Below are 16,309 nucleotides of genomic sequence, written 5' to 3' on the forward strand. Positions count from 1 at the left end.
ATCCGTGCAGGCTGTCTTCACTGCGTAACTCTTTTGTAAGTTTCGAACAGAGGAGAGGGCCATAGTATCTTATAGAGTGTTTACCATATTCTACTGTATTAAAGCAAGGGATTCTAAAATCTGCATTTCTTAGAGAATATCTTCTATCGCAGTTTACTTCTGACATAAATATTTCCTGTATTTGACAAGGAAGTAAGTTCTTTTTTGCCTTGAACATAAGGATTGCTATGTCCTGGAGCCTTCTGTTCACCAGTGATGGAATTTCAACCAGCTTCAGTAGGCTGTGATAAGAGAGTGATTTATCGTTGAAAACTGCTCTCAAGGCCCTTTCCCGTAGTCTTTCACTTTTACGTTTGTCTGAGGCTCTGCAGAAATGCCAGATGATACTGCAGTAGGTCAAGTGAGGTAAAATGGCGGCTTTATAAAGTTGTAGTTTAGCGTAAGTGGGTATTAGTTTTCTTAGACGACGTAAAACTCCTATCTGTTGACTTGCCTTTTTACAGACTAAGGTAATATGCTCACTGAAATTTAGTTCAGAGTCCAGGAGTACCCCCAACAGTTTGATAGATTTTGATTGTTCAATGTCAGTCCCATCTATATGCAGGTTTATACTATCTTTGGCCTCAGTTCCAGAACCCATAAGCATGGATTGATATTTCTGAACATTCACTTGTAGCAGGTTTTCTTTGTACCATTTAGTAATTTTGCTACCTTCACTCAGCAGTTTCTCTTTAACAATACTAGCAGACGAGCCTGATGCAAAAATTTGATGATCGTCTGCATACATGGAGATTCCCTCCTCAGTTATATATCTTGACCACATTCCTATTGTATGAGATACGTTTTACGTTAAAACCACCTCTACGACCCTATTCTAGATCGTTATCATTAACACCTTGAAATATCAATAAACTCTAAAATAGGATGAAAGTGAAATCTGTTAGACACTATTTTCTATGTGAAACTAAATTCCCAGGGTAGGAATTTCGAAAAATGCCGTTTAAGTAGACTTACAGATTTTGAAAAACAACACCTTGAAGGTTTGATAGGGCTGTGGACCATTTTTTTCACCTTGCCTAACTCTATTCATATGATTTTTATAAAAAAATAACTGTTTTTTTCTCGACCATATCTCAGAAGGACTGGCTTAAACCAAATTGAATCATTTGGCTGGCTAAAACCATAACCCGACAGTGAAATTCCGATGACAGTCCGATATGTGAAGGCCGAAAAAAAAGGTGAATTGATTCAGTTGTATTTGAATAATCTCTAGTTCTCGATCGGTATCTCAGGAATAATTTAGTTCGCGTGCCGTACGAATATAACCTGACAGTGACCTCTATTGAAGTCTTAGACTGGGTTTCAAAGATCAGAGTTTTTCATTTAATTACATCTGTACGAGTGTTTCTCGCACTTTTAGCGATCGCCATTTATCCAGCCACAAATTCGTATAAAAGCGATTTGAGGTAATAGAACGGAGAATTCAAGCTGCCGGTAACTCCATTGTCCTTCATAATACACTGTTGCCTTCTGGTTTTTAAACTGTGGCTGATTGACACCCATCCCTACCGAAATATTAGTTAAAGCCTCTTGTTTGCTAAAATCAGAAATCCTACAAAAAGAATCTTGCTGATTCTTGGAATTTGTCCGATGTTACTGTTTCGGATTTTGAATCTAGCAAAGAGCTGATTCAATTTAAAAATTAGATAGCAAGACGTTTCTTTTAATATCCCAGAGACACGTGTCACTTTATTCGCTGAGGGGATGATACACACCCAGTCTGAGCCATTCTCTCGTATGCTAGGCAGAGAACATTCTAATTGTAAGGATCGAAGAGACGGTGTGTTTCTCAATGAAATATGCGTTTGGGCGAAAATTGTAATTCGAAAAATGATTTTAAAGTTAGCATATTTAGAAACATTTGGAGACTGGCTTCCCAGTCTTCAGATGCAAAGAGTCTTTGAGATCCAGGACTGACGACCAGTAAAAATAGTGAGATCTGAAAGACCTTAAATGAAGCTATTTGACGGTCACGGATAAGCTCAAATGAATTATACTGGCATAAGTTTGTGTATAATACCTTAATTAGAGGAGCGAGCATGATTCTCGCATAATTACTAATAAATTCTTGGGCGTAAATGTGTCAAACTGCGTTGCAAAAAGTCAATGATATCTTGACTTATTTGTAAATGCATTAATCTTATCAGGGAATTTTATCATGAGAAGTTGCATGGCTACTGTCAAACCTGGTCAACCAATTCTGTTTAAGGCACTTCCTCGAATAAACGCTTGAGCACTTCTTCAAAATCTTGGCTGAAAAATAGAGAGCTTGTCGGAATGAGGGTGCTTTATAGGAGTGGCAACTTACTAAGAAATTATTAGCTTGTGCAGATTGAGCTGTAAAAAGTTGAGGATGAAGTAATGATAGAAACAAGTTTTATTTGCGTTAAAGAAAGCGAGGGAGGAGGGGAGGTGGGGGCAAGTTGAAAGCTTTATGCAACAGCTCGTTTCAAACTTTCTCACTTGATTCCTTTTAACTGGGCAAATAAAAGTGAGAGTTAAGTAGGTTTCGAAATAATTTGAATATATCAACAAAGTTGAAATGGTAAATTGGCCACCGTTAGGTTTTTTTTGTTTTTTGGACAAACGTAATTCCAAAAGAGATGCGTTTGCAGTGAAAAATTGTTTTCTTTTTTAGGACTGAGTCTGGCAATTTGTGAGGGTTTTCCCGGACTTTTGTCTAGGATCTCGATTTGCACATTTCGTTAAGAGTTGTATTGCACTGCACAAAAGAAGTGAATTATGATTTGTCACATTTCCCAAAACATTGAGATAGAGGAGTCATGTTCTTCAAGCTCTGGGTTTCAATGCCCAGAGCCTATGCAACCGAGGTATAGAAGCAATCCCCGTATTCAGGCGGATTGAATGTCACTTCAAACCCTAAATTCTCTAGTTTCTGTTCCATATCTAGCTTCCAGCTTTCAAAAGACATCCAACAAATAGAAAAAAGACTACTTAGACAGTAATACGCTGTCAAAAATCCTTCCCCTACGAACTTTGTAACGCACTGAGACATGTGCAAGTAGAAAAGAAGAGACGCGCGAGTTAAGTTCCGGACATTTCTGACCACAAGGTACGTGTAAAAATAAGAAAAAAAAGTAAATGAATAGATAAATAACAATTACTCTTCTTGAACCCTTGACATTTCACTCTTGACTTTCGACAAAAACCTAAACTCAATTTCTTTGGAGGCCGCAAACTTGATATCTGTTTTTAGTTAACGCGAGCTAAATCTAATTAAACGAATTCAAAGGGTATGTAGTTTTGTCAGATTTTGACGAAAGTTGCGGGCCAGAATATTGTCGAAATATTTTCTTTTGTCCGACCTCACTATCGATCGATTATCTCTGGAACCAATGGGAATATCAAAAAAGCCTCAGATCTTTATTAGCCTTTCATCTGCTAAGGTATACAGTGCAGTTTGTTTGAATGTCCGTGGTAGCTTGAAGGCTGTTAATTCAGTTAAACAAACGCCGTCAGTTTCATTAGGTTTTCACGGGCAGAAAAAAAAACCCATCAAAACTCTTGTTATTTTTTTAATTCTATACGCTATTAGCACTAGTTTTGTAAGCGCGTTCAGAATTTCCTCATACTGTTATTTAAGAGTTTGTTTTTCGCTCATTTTCTTGCTTATACGAAGAATATGTTTTCACTCCGGTACTCTTCCCATAGTCTTCGTGGCAACTACATTCTTCCACATAGTAAACCTAAAACAACTACCTTTGGTCTTAACTTCTTTTCTTACTTCTCAGCTAAGCAGTGGAATGCACTGCCAGACTATTTTCGTAACAGTTTCTTTGCAGAGTTTAAAAGCAAAATACAGGATGCTACCTTTAAGCGGATTATTTTTTGTTTGACATACTTAAACTCAAGATTGAGAATTTGTAAATAGTTTTTTCTTTTCCTTACTTTTATGCGTTTTTTTATTATTATTATCGTTATTATCACTATTTTGTATACAAATATCTATAGATTACCTTTATATTTATACATTACCTATATATAGCTACCCTAAACTTCGAGTATAGATAAAGTTTATGTATGTAGGCATCATGGTTTATTGTATAGAAGCGCACGTGAGACGATGTTTCCGGGTCAGCACCATCTCATTTTGACAGTAACCCTAAATCAGCAATCCAGCGAAAAATTTCTAGCTGAGTCTCAGAATGAGTCCGTCTTGACCGTTTCACCTTTGAAGACTAGAAAAGGCTGAGATGATTTAAAAGTTAGAGAGAATAAGGTTTTCATTAATTTTGACCGGTGACGTAAACCACATTTTAATGTGGTTTACGTCAGCGGTCAAATTTAAGACTTAAAAGTCTTCTTACAGCCCGTGGGGGTTATCCTTTCCTTTAATAATTAACTCGCTTGGACCACTCAGAATTAGTTGCTCACGTTGGGTATATTTATATTGTATGAATAAGTAAAGTGACCTTCATAAGAGAAAAATGGACACAAATCAAAAGAAAAATGTGTCATAAAACGTATGATGTTTACTGAAAAATGGCACTTCATCTGAGAAGGTCTTGTCCATAGTGGCGAGTAAAAAATAAACACGTAAATGTAGCCACAAAGTACAATATTTAGTTCACTGAGAACTTTTAGAGGCAAAAAAACGGATATTAGCGAGGGACTCGACGCAGAAATTAAATGAATAAAGGCTGATAGTTTCGAAAGAAACTCTTTGGGGCTGCGTCGGTGAGAGTAACGAAATAATTTGGATATATCAACAAAGTTGAAATGGTAATTTAGCCACCGTAATGATTACAAAAGCTGACGTTTCGAGCGTTAGCCCTTCGTCGGAGCGAATAGAGGAATTGTGGGTTGTGTGTGCTTTTAAAGGCAGAAAATGGAGCTACGTTATTGGTGGGAGCATGGCAACGAGGTAAACATGAATGAATTAGTGGAATGAAAAGCGTTCGTTGATCCCTGTGGGAATTAGACTACCGGTTTGAAAGATGAGCTTTTGTTCAAGATTTTTACGGCTTTCCGTGCCACCTAAGTGCAAGGAAAGACCGCAGATTGCCATGCAGAAATTAAATAACTTGGTGGTCTTTTTTAACTTTGCAACAAGAGCAACCACGAGGCAAAATTAGATTAACAATCAAATATGGTTTATGCAAACGCTATTCGCAACTTTTACCTGAGTCAGTAAAACTAGCCCTTCCAAAACATTGTCTGCACTGTTAGTGAAAGACCAGTGCACTAAACACGTTTTTACTTGTACTAATGGTGGACAAATTCCGGCCTGACGACCTCTCTAATCTTGACCGGTCACATCGAGAAAGTTCTCATGAAGGACATGAACCATTATACTGGGTAGATGAGCTCACGATTCTTGTTAATGCCACTCTTGGCCGTACGTTAATATTGGGTTGATTCCATCGCAATCTATCCTGGCACGCTAATTTTCTGACATGATAGGCATGAGGGACAGCATTCTGAATTGTGTAAGCATACCCTAATGCTGTGATCTGGTTGGTCGTCATTCACACCCTAATGCGGCAGTCTGATTGGTTTGTGATAGAACAAAAATGCGGCAATCTGATTGTTGCGAGTGACATACCACTCTTTACGCTGACATATAGTTTTCTTTTTCATATTTCAAAAATCATAAAATTCTAAATTTTCACTATTACCTTTTGTTGCACTAAGCCAGAAAAATCCTCAATTATCTGTCCATAGCATACTTCTACCAAAGAGTTTTATCTTGGCTAGTTGTATGGAGGATCCCACTTCATATTCATCGAAAAGATCTTCCTTTAAACCTAATCCATCAATGTTAATCGTCTCAAATGAGATAGGAAATCGTAGTGAACTGAAATTTGTTAACGTTAGGGTCCATCCTTACCTATGTTTTCCAAGCTTACCTCTGCAGAGAAAAGAGACCTTAAAATACCCCGAAATCGGTGTACGGGTACGGGTAGTGTACCCGTACACGTAAAATGTTCACGTGCGTAGCTAATTTGATCAAGATACCCGAAGAGTTAACACGCAGGAATTTGTAACAATTGTTTACAAAAATGGCGGCCGCGGCGGCAAGGTTTGCTCTTTTTCTTCAGAAATAAGTTATCTAAATTGTTTAATTAAGTCTATCAAATGTATCCAAAATTCTCCTTTACGAATGTTCTGTCCTTAGAAAGTACGCCAATGATATGCTTCTTCTTGGAAACCGCGAGCGCGCGACACTTATTATAGCAAACCACGCCATTTGATCCAGGCACATCACCAAACAATTTCTTTGATTGTCAGCTTCAGCATTGACTCCCATGCCATATTTGTCAATGCCAGTGCTTTTGGGAGACACAACCGTTGGAGAAATTCTCAGAAATCCCCCAAATTACCGCCACAAACAGATATCGTTTCAGAGTTCAACCCTCGCGTTTGAGATCCAAAGTCAATCAAGTTTGACGAGCTTTCTTTAATGCTAAAATTTTAAATTTGGCAAAAATATTTCAACAGCCTTGCAATAACATTGCCAAGCAGTCAAACAATTCAAAACGTCTTAAAAAACTCACTCGTTTCTCCATATTTGACGGTCACTGATAAGCTCAGATGAACTGCACCACCCCCATTTTGTGTATACTACTGTAGTCAGAGGATCGAACATGATTCCGGCATAATTACTAAAATTTTTGAGTGTAAACGAGTCAAACTGCTTTGCAAAAACTCAGAGCAATCTTGAATAATTTGCAAATGTAATAATCCTATCAGAGAATATTTTCTTGAGAAATTGCATGGTTTCTGTCAAACCTAATCATTCAATACTGTTCACCGTACTTCCTCGAATAAGTGCTTAGGCACTTCAAAATCTTGGCTAAGAAAAGGGGAACCTATTGGAATGAGGGTGCTTTACAGGAGTGTACAACTTGTTAAGGAACTATTAGCTTGTACTGATTCAGCTGTAAAAAAGTTGTAGATAAAGTGGCAATAGAAACAGGTTCTAATTATTTTGTTCAAGAAAGCGAGGGAGGAGGAGTGGGGAGGGGCAATTTCAAAGCTTTATCTAACGGCGCATTTTTAGCTTTCTCACTTGATGATTCCTTTTTAACTGGGTAAATAAAAGTGAGAATTACATAGGTTTCGGGCGTATTAATCGTTACGTGAATCGGTTTAATTCGTCTTGATCATAAAAGTTTTTGTTTTGCTAAAGATAATCGTTAATTGATCTCATTTAATCTTGCGCGTCAGCTTCATATGCATTGTACTGTGATGTCTGTCGATTTTTGTCATCCCAATCCGACCTTGGTCTTTCTACTAGAGTTGTTACAATCCTCTAACAGTTATTTCACTTTTTAGGACTAGAAGTGAAATAATTTAATCCTCTTTCATCATATTAACATTTCTCTAAGTTACCTTAGCAACGCAATATATCTGGGAACTTAACCACTGAGCAGAGTAAAATGTTGGCTCCGAATGCGCAGTATCGCAGGCCCATTCGACCATTATTGAGCCAGGTGGTCATTGTCAAACTTAAGCTTGCTCCAATCTATATTCCAAGAAAGAGAACTTTTTCAATATACCTATTTAATCAATTCATGATCTTACAGCAAGAGGTCTGTTACATACATAATGCAAATTGAATTCTACTAAATTTGCCCACTTGTTGACTATTAATTTACACAATGTCTTATAATTTTCACTTCTAAATGTAAAATTTTGTTCTTAAACTCATTTTCAACGGTTCCGTGGAGAGGAATAACACAGGTCGCTTCTCATAATGTTGAAATCCTTTAGCAGACAATAGAGGGAGGGGTCAAAAGTTTTTCCTTTAACTTTTTAAATCGTGTCGATAATCTCAACAACAATCTTTTCAAGTTGTTTACTGACTCCATATACATAACCCAAGAAAAATTGTGGAAGCTGTTGGGAGGCACACAGATTTTCAGAGTCAAGATAACCTCTTTTGACAGGATAGATATATTTGCATTTTGAATGGAATAGCACGCGCACGCTTCAAAGCAAATGGTTGTGATGTGGTACTTTCTTGATGTCTAATCACAACTGAACCCCCATAGCTAGTTTACCTATTTTCATCTGTCGCAATTTCGTTACTCATGAGCTTTCGTGAAGGGTTCGAAATTATATGGAAAATTCGCATGTCAATAATTTAGAGAGTAAATGAGTTAAAACTGCACTCTTATCAATGATTTTTGTTAATTAGATTAATAATTTTGTTAATTGATTTTGACTGCCACACCCTGGCACTTTGAGGAAAGCCAAATTTATGAAACACTTCTTGAGAACAGTACGAGCAATTACCTCAAGAGGTCCTTAAAAATGAAAGAATGTTCACAGAACGTTAACAGGTGTTAATATTTCTGCACAGAAATGTGCAGAAATATCGAAAAATATCCTATTGTCGTCTTTTTTCGGAGCGCGACCGATGTAAACTTTATGGAGATATACAGCGTAACGCCAAAGCGATAATGTACATCATCATTAAAAATGATTGGTATTACGAAAATGGCTAAAATTTTAAGAAACTGAGACAACCTCTACAATCCAAGCTATTACTTATCGACGAGGAACGGCTAAGCGATACTGAGGAGATTTATAACTTTCATGTATAACTCAGTTTACGCTGGGCTAAGTGTCAGCAATAAGGCGTTGGTTGGCACTATTTGATTGTAATCACTGTTCTTTGAGAAAATTCAAATTCACCGGCACGGAGACTTATAGGTGATGACCCATCATATTCTTGTTTCAATTTTAAGGGATTCCTCTCTATAGATTCACTCACATTCAGCGAGAAATTGTTTAGCACATGGCCTGTCCAAATTGGGAAGTGTCAATCACACACATGATATACCTTTCTTCAAATTTGGTTTTTTTCTAACTTGGAGAAAATCGATCTCACTATGAGCGAGATATTTAACCTGAGAACAGAGGCGTGTGGGTCATTGTGTAAAATGGCTGTATCAGCATCCTGAAGGCCTCAATGGTGGTCGGAAGTGCAAGTGCTGCTCTGCCAAATATCCTTTTGACTTGCTTGTGGTTCTTATGGTTCTTGTTCTTATCGCTCCGAAACCATACGGTGAAACCATATGACTATACAAATTGTAGTGTTTCTTTTGGTTTTCTACGAGAAAACCAGCAAAGAAATGGCCATGTGCTCTTCAGTCCGTGGTGTTGTGTCCGCAATTTTGGGAGCCTTGCTGTCGTGACAAGAAGAACGAAGAAAAGGTCCTTTGCTAAAAGTAGGATATCCCACTACAGCAATCACTCCGCGATGTTCAATGTTGAAATTATTTGCTCCCATGGAGATATTCATCCTCATCCTGGTCCGAGCCGTGTAAGTCATCGGAATCATGACGGCAACGTGGCTTATAAAAATCGACATCGCAAACCTGATATATCCGTCTTCTATGCTAATTCAAAAAGCTTAGTTAACAAAACGGCTCTGTTGGAATTGGAAATTACTACTTATCGTTATGACATTATGGTCTTCACGGAGACCCATTTAGACAGAACAATAATAGACAGCGAATTGTTTCCTTCAAATTACACGGTGTTCAGAAGAGAAGAACGGCCGTAAAGGTGGTGGTATGTTAATAGCTACGCGGGATAAAGTAAAATTATTCCAAAGAGAAGATTTTCTATGTGATTCCGAATTACTTTTTGCAGACATTATTGTTTCAGGAAACAGGAAAGTTAACTTGGGGGTCTTTTATAGGCCACCCAAAAGCGACATTAATCCTCTTCTGGATCTGCAAACAGCCCTAGACAGTCTTCTTTCGACACCTAACTCCGACCTACTACTCTTGGGAGACTTCAATTTGTCTGAAATAAACTGGGAAACTATCTGTGCCTTGAGGGGCTCGAGCCACACCACGCTGTTATGCGAAATTATTTACGACAACTTCCTTACCCAACTAGTCAAGGACCCGACTCGAGAAGAAAGCATCTTAGACCTAGTTCTTGTTTCTTCGCCTGACTTAGTACACGACCTAACCATTGGTCAACCTTTCTCAGATCACAACTCGATATTTTTTTTCTATCCAGATCCCCTCACGGGTATCGTAGGTCCGAGAAATAGGCCTATTCCTTCAGAAAGGCAGATTGGGAACATCTTCGGAATCTCTTGAATTACATCCTTTGGCACTGTGCTTTTCTTGAAGACAACATCGACCTTGTTTGGTCTGCATGGTCGGATCTACTACTATCGGCTGTTGACGAATGTATTCCAAAACACCAAGTTATAAGGTCCACAAATGCACCATGGATTGACAACAACCTTATCAAACTTTGCCGCCATCTGGGATCTGGAACTAGCTTTGGCATATAGGGAACTCGGTACATTGAATCACGGATTTACACAGAGGGAAAAAAATATTGTTGCCGGCTGATTACCATGGAAACGGCACCGCAAAATTACCGTCTTACATTGTACAAAACATAACGTTATCGATATTGCCAATCATTGGAGCGAGTAGTTTCCAAAACCGCTTCTGAGAAACGATGTTTTCACAAATAGATGTACATTTAGGTAATTTCTTCCGGCGGATTGGCATCGGATAGACAATATCCTGAGGAACGAAAACTGTCTGAGGTTAGCTTTGTGGTTTAAGCCATGTCAGCAGCGTTGTAACAGACTAGGAACGGCAATTTTATTGAGTAAACTGGAAGTTGGAAGTAAACTCAGGCGGTATCAAAAGTAATTTATGGGAGGCAGAACTGATCGCTAAATTATAAAGTTGCAGATAACCCCACCCCACATTCTCATACAAGGCACATGTCAACTCGCACATGAACGAATCCATTAAAAGGAAAGAAAAAGAGGAAGGAAAAGAAGCAGGAAGGGATGAGACATAGACTTTGGTTCTGATGAGCTTTGCTCTACCCGTATCGTAAATGGGTTCTTCCATATAATTAATAAAATAAATAAAAAACAAAAAAAAAGACATTGAAGTAACGCTAAAAACTATGCGCACATTTTAAAAGCGCTTTATCATGCATCATAAACTGGTACTGAACGCTTCCCTAAAAAGAAAAGTTTTGAGTTCTTTCTTAAAAGTAGCTAGGCGGCTTAAGGATCTAATTGGTAACGTACGGCAACGAGTGCCATAAGGCAGGAGCAGCGCGATTAGAGTAAGATCTTCATTCTAAGTAAACTTTAGACACGGCCTCCATGAAAAGCAGAATTTTTTATTTATTTCTTTTATTTGAATTGTTATTATCAAATTATTATTGTAGTTAGATAGAAAAGTTTCTAGTATAGAATTAACTAAATCAACTGATGGAAAAACCCTGTATAAATAAAGTTATCCTATCATACCCTATCCCCAGGTTTAGAGCAGGTGACCGTGGAACAGAAGACATTGTGTAGACTAGCGAAGAGCATAGTTGGAAGCAGGTTTTAGAGATAACAAATCTTGGATCGTCTAACGACATAAAAACAGAAAGAAGAAAATTTTAAATTGAACTCTGAATGATATAGGAAGCAAGTATAGATCTATGAGAGCTGGTGTGATGTGCTCAAATCTCACAATCTCGACAGTCGTCCTAGCTGCAGCTTCCTGAACCATGTGTAAACTATTAAACTGATACTTAGGTAGACCAAAAAGAAATGAGTCATAGTAATCAAGGTACTGTAATAATTGTCCGCAGTAGTCTGGGACGAGACTGGCATAGTTAGTTCAGTTTCGTGTTCGGTTCGGTTCTAGCGTGTCGTTGAACAGTTTGTTTTCTATAGTTCAATAAAGTTTGGTATCACAACATAGCGGTACAGTACGAAGATACAAAAGCGAGGATCATTGTCTTTGTCGACTACACGCAGAGGAATTTTCTGCTCTATCTGATGCTGCATAGTCCACGAGAAGCCTTGCTTCAGGTCTTACGGATGTGAAAATCCGTCAGCATCGGGAAGCCTTTTCAATCCCACTGAAAACTGAAAATACAACACGAACCATGTTCCGTTATATAATTATGCCTGATGTGGATTAACACCTTGTATGAGGCTTGGGCTCTATTCTGTAATCTTGAAATAGTGAGCAATAATCCATGGTAATCCCATGTTTAAATCACCCACTCGGATCCTCAAACGTCACTTTACTCGGAAGTCCTTTTGTGTTTCACAGTTGTCTCACTGAAACGGCACGCCCACGAGTAAAGGAATCCCCTCCCTCAATAATGACCAATGAGAGATGGGGGAACTAAAAGTCAGCTTATTGTATGTAACAACGAGCATGAGTAACTTTAACCTACAGTTTCGTATTCGAGGTGACCGAAAACCACCACAAGATGAGTGCATATGATGACCTCTTTCTTATTCTATGGTGTGTTTGCGTTAAAACCACCTTTACCACACTATATTAGAACTGTATCGTTAACACTTCCTGGAATATTAACAAAATTTATCAAAGGGTAAAAGAAAAAATCTGTTAGACACCATTTTCTATTTGAAATAAAATGTCCAGAATAGGAATTTTGAAAAATACCTCTATGGTAGTCGAAAATATTTTGAAAAACAATTCTCTGCAGGCCGATTTTGATGTCAATTCAAATTGTAAAAAGTTATACTTATGTCGTATGGAGGATTCGTGACATTTTCGTGTGACCCTTATTTTGAGAATGCACTCTAGATCTTCTACATGCCCTCCGAAGAAAAAGCCTGCATTATAAGTGCGTGCATTACGAACAATGTGCACAAGGCTAGAGCCTGGTCGTTGTTCTGGATTTTTGAAGTATGATGGTTCAAACTGCAGTATTCGAAACCGAAGTAACTGAAAATTTGCTTAATCAAACATTTCTGTGTGAAAGAGCAGGGGGCACACCAATTACTCGTATAATTTTATGTGTGTTTTTGTTGGTGCGTGCTAAATACTGCAGTAAGCACTCTCGATCGCCGAAGAAAGAAATCTCACAGTTTAGATGCTGAGACTTCCAGAGCGAGGGTAACGCACATTTAAACAAGTTATTGTGTATGCTGATACCTTTCCTTCATCTCGAGTGTCGACTCCCTAAGACATGTTTTTGAAAGGATTATAAAACGCTAGCAATTCTGCCGGAAGTACTTCACCCAGAGCGTCAAAATATCAGTAATTAGCGATTAGTCTGCTCAGCTTTTTCATCCTTAGCTTTCTCTCCTGACTATTCAATGTACAGAATGCCCTGTTTGGAGGGACTCCTCGACGTAGTTGAATGTGTCATGCTGATCTGATGAGTGGCAATTAGTGCGGCATATGCTACAATAATTTGTATTTGTTTTTTAATGTGATTTTCTCTAATCCTGAGAATCCACACAAAACTCCCTTGTATCTAATATAAGAGAGAAGGGAGGATAGTTGACTGGCTTTAGTTCTCATTGAAAACTATCTCATCACTGGGTCATTCTCAATGACCAGTTTTGACAACGAAATGACTTTTTCAAACTCATTAATAATTCATAAAGTCAACTACAAATCACTGCGTGTATACCTCATCACGTGCATGTGTTTGGATACCCAATGAAAAACTTGGATGAAAATCTTTAGAGATTTGGATACAATATCCAAATGTCCACTGATTCTAGGAAAATCAGTGGAAATTTGCATGTTGCATAGCCAGTAGTTTAGACTTTTGCCATTCATGTTTTCAATGCTTTCAGTCAACTCTTGAACATCCAAACCAATGTCTTCAGCTTTGAACACGCCGCCTGGCTCAATGGAGCACAACTTGTTTGCTCTTTGGACTTGCCATTCTCGAAAAATCTGTATCGCCCATTTGTTCTTGTAAATCGTAGATTTCGGAACAGAATTGATAATAGACGCGTTTTCCTCGTCAGAAGTTTTGGGAATCCGAAACCTTGAACTTGACTCATCCATCTCGCACAGTAAACTGAATTGATAAACTGTAATAAGTTGGCTAACTCCCAAATGGAACGTTCCAACGAAACCATTTTTATCACATTCTCTAGCTATTGTTTACATACAATAATCGGCAACTCGATTCAGAAGCTATACCAAAATCTCGTGCTTCATGTTTCATCAGGGGTTCCAAACACCTCGAAACAATAAAAGAACTCGGCCTGCGGCCTCGTACTTTCATCTGTTTCTCGGTGTTTGGAACCCCTGATGAAACACGAAGCACGCGTTTTTGATATATTACTTAAAATATATCATTAGTTCCAATGTGTCATATAGCTCAGCCATCCTAGGCTTATTTCTTTGGCAATATTAAGTGAAGTTAAGAATACAAGCTATAAGCGGTAACATTCGGACCAAAAGAAATATCTCGAAAACGTGTGATATGTTTCTGACTCTATACAACTTACCGGGACAGGTGGGTGATCCAGAGTCAACTGATTGGTGCAGGAATTCACAGGTGGTGAAGCGTGCCAGACCACGTATATTGGGTGGCATTTCAGGCTGGGAGAGACTGGAAAGCTTATGTCATGAAAAAGATGACTTGTTTTAGTTCAATGGCTATCAAAGAACATGGATTACTTGGTTACAATAACAGTACAAGGAGTATTAAAGTCTGAAGCGAAGAAAACCTTTGAAAAATGAGGGAAAATGGGGTAGGGGATCAAAGGAGCGCAATCACCTAAAGTCATTCGACTCGTCCTGTTTCTTTCTTTTATTCCTCTCAGTTGCGTCTTTTTAAATTGGAACTTTTTTTTTCTCTCAATCTGGCTTTAGGTAGCTTGTCGCGTAGTAAACTTCAATACTTGTAAATAACACTCCAGCGATATATTTCATTATAACTACATCATAGCTAACGCAGCCTTGTTGCCCTCGTTCACTTGATTTTAATGAATAAATTCCCATCAATTTTTCTGTTCCTCTTACATCACTTTCTTGCATTTCAAAATACGTAGACAGCCTGTTTCCCAAGTTGAAAATATAATTCCATGACATATAGAAACTCATTTCAAACGATGATTTTCTTCAGTCTTTGACTCTCATATCCCTAATACCTCCTGATACTAGAATTTTCCTTATTTACTCTCGTGTAGCGACTTGTCCTACAACCAACTGGAAAATTTACCTTCAAGAGTCTTACTTCGTAATCGGGTTATTCGAGAACTGTAAGTAAATGTTTCTTTCGCTTGATATAGGGCTGTAGATCATTTTTCTCACGTTTCATAACTCTATTCGTACAATTTTTATAAAAAAAAATAACTGTTTATTTCATAGCCATATCTCAGAAGGACTGGTTTAAACCAACTTGAATTATTCGAATGGCTAAAACCGATATTGATCGCGGTTTAAATTTTTCCCATCTAGAGCGATAACTTTTAACATATGTTTTAAAAACGCAACAGACAGGAAAAAAAGAGAGGTCACCTAGAGCAGAGGAGTGTTATTATTTGTTTTGTTTTGTTTTTCTCTTTTTATTGCGCCCATGTGGTTACTAGGACGGATACTTTGTTTATTGTTTGGCCATACGATAACCCTATTATAAACTGAGCCAGTTAAGTCTGTATCAGAGAGTTATGACCTCGTTTGTTCACACAGAAATCATCCCTGTGTACATTCTCTATAAGATCTCTATCTTCCAAGGTGATTCAACCTTGTAGAACACCCGCTCTGGTAAACAGAACAGAGTATAAACTGACAGCGCAATAAAGCTTTTTCAGGTTTCCATTTCACCTATAAATTACTTAAAGGTCATACAGTGCTAGTTGGTACAAGTTCTTAGCAACATGTAGCACTGTGCAGCTTTATTTTTTGATTCCTTTTCCATCGCTTTTCTGAGTTGAACGCCACGCCCTGTCAGAGGCAAGTATAAAGGCAATTTGAAACCTCAACATGGAAAAAATATCTATGATCATTTTCATATCTTAGTGAAGCAGATATGGTCGAAGAAAAGTCTAGGCTTCCCTTTTGTCTTTTTTGGCGAGCCCAGACATATAACAAATTATTTTATGGGGCTGATCCTTTTTGAATTGCAAAGGTCTTTACCTGACATTGATTCTGTCATTTTTAAGCAGACGGATACCTGGGGAGCGTTCCTTTCTCAGTTAGATAACAGAGAATTCAAACCACTAAGCAATTTATTTCCAGCTTGTCCAAATACTATTCTTCGGACGTTTCTCGCGCAAACGTCTTTTGTAAATGGAATCTAATCTATTTTGATTGGTCTGTTTCCATCACTAATCTGTTTAACCTCCTAATTACCAACTAATACAAAGAAATTAAGAAAAGTATTTAATATTCTTTTGGCATGTGTCATATAACGTGGCAATACATCAGTAAAAAGAGAGCTCTTTAAAACACAGAAGTAACTTAAGTAGTGATAAAAGTAGCTTGAAACTGTGTGCGGC

The 16,309-nt window shown here is 38.0% G+C and overlaps 1 protein-coding gene across 1 annotated transcript in view; it reads left to right on the plus strand.

Moving 5' to 3' along the window:
- Nucleotides 1–16,309, plus strand: part of LOC148742925 (uncharacterized) — a 65,943-nt gene that overhangs the window by 14,731 nt on the left and 34,903 nt on the right. The window lies entirely within an intron of this gene.

Source organism: Stylophora pistillata, chromosome 1 (genome assembly GCF_964205215.1).
Source record: "Stylophora pistillata chromosome 1, jaStyPist1.2, whole genome shotgun sequence".
Taxonomy (NCBI): domain Eukaryota; kingdom Metazoa; phylum Cnidaria; class Anthozoa; order Scleractinia; family Pocilloporidae; genus Stylophora; species Stylophora pistillata.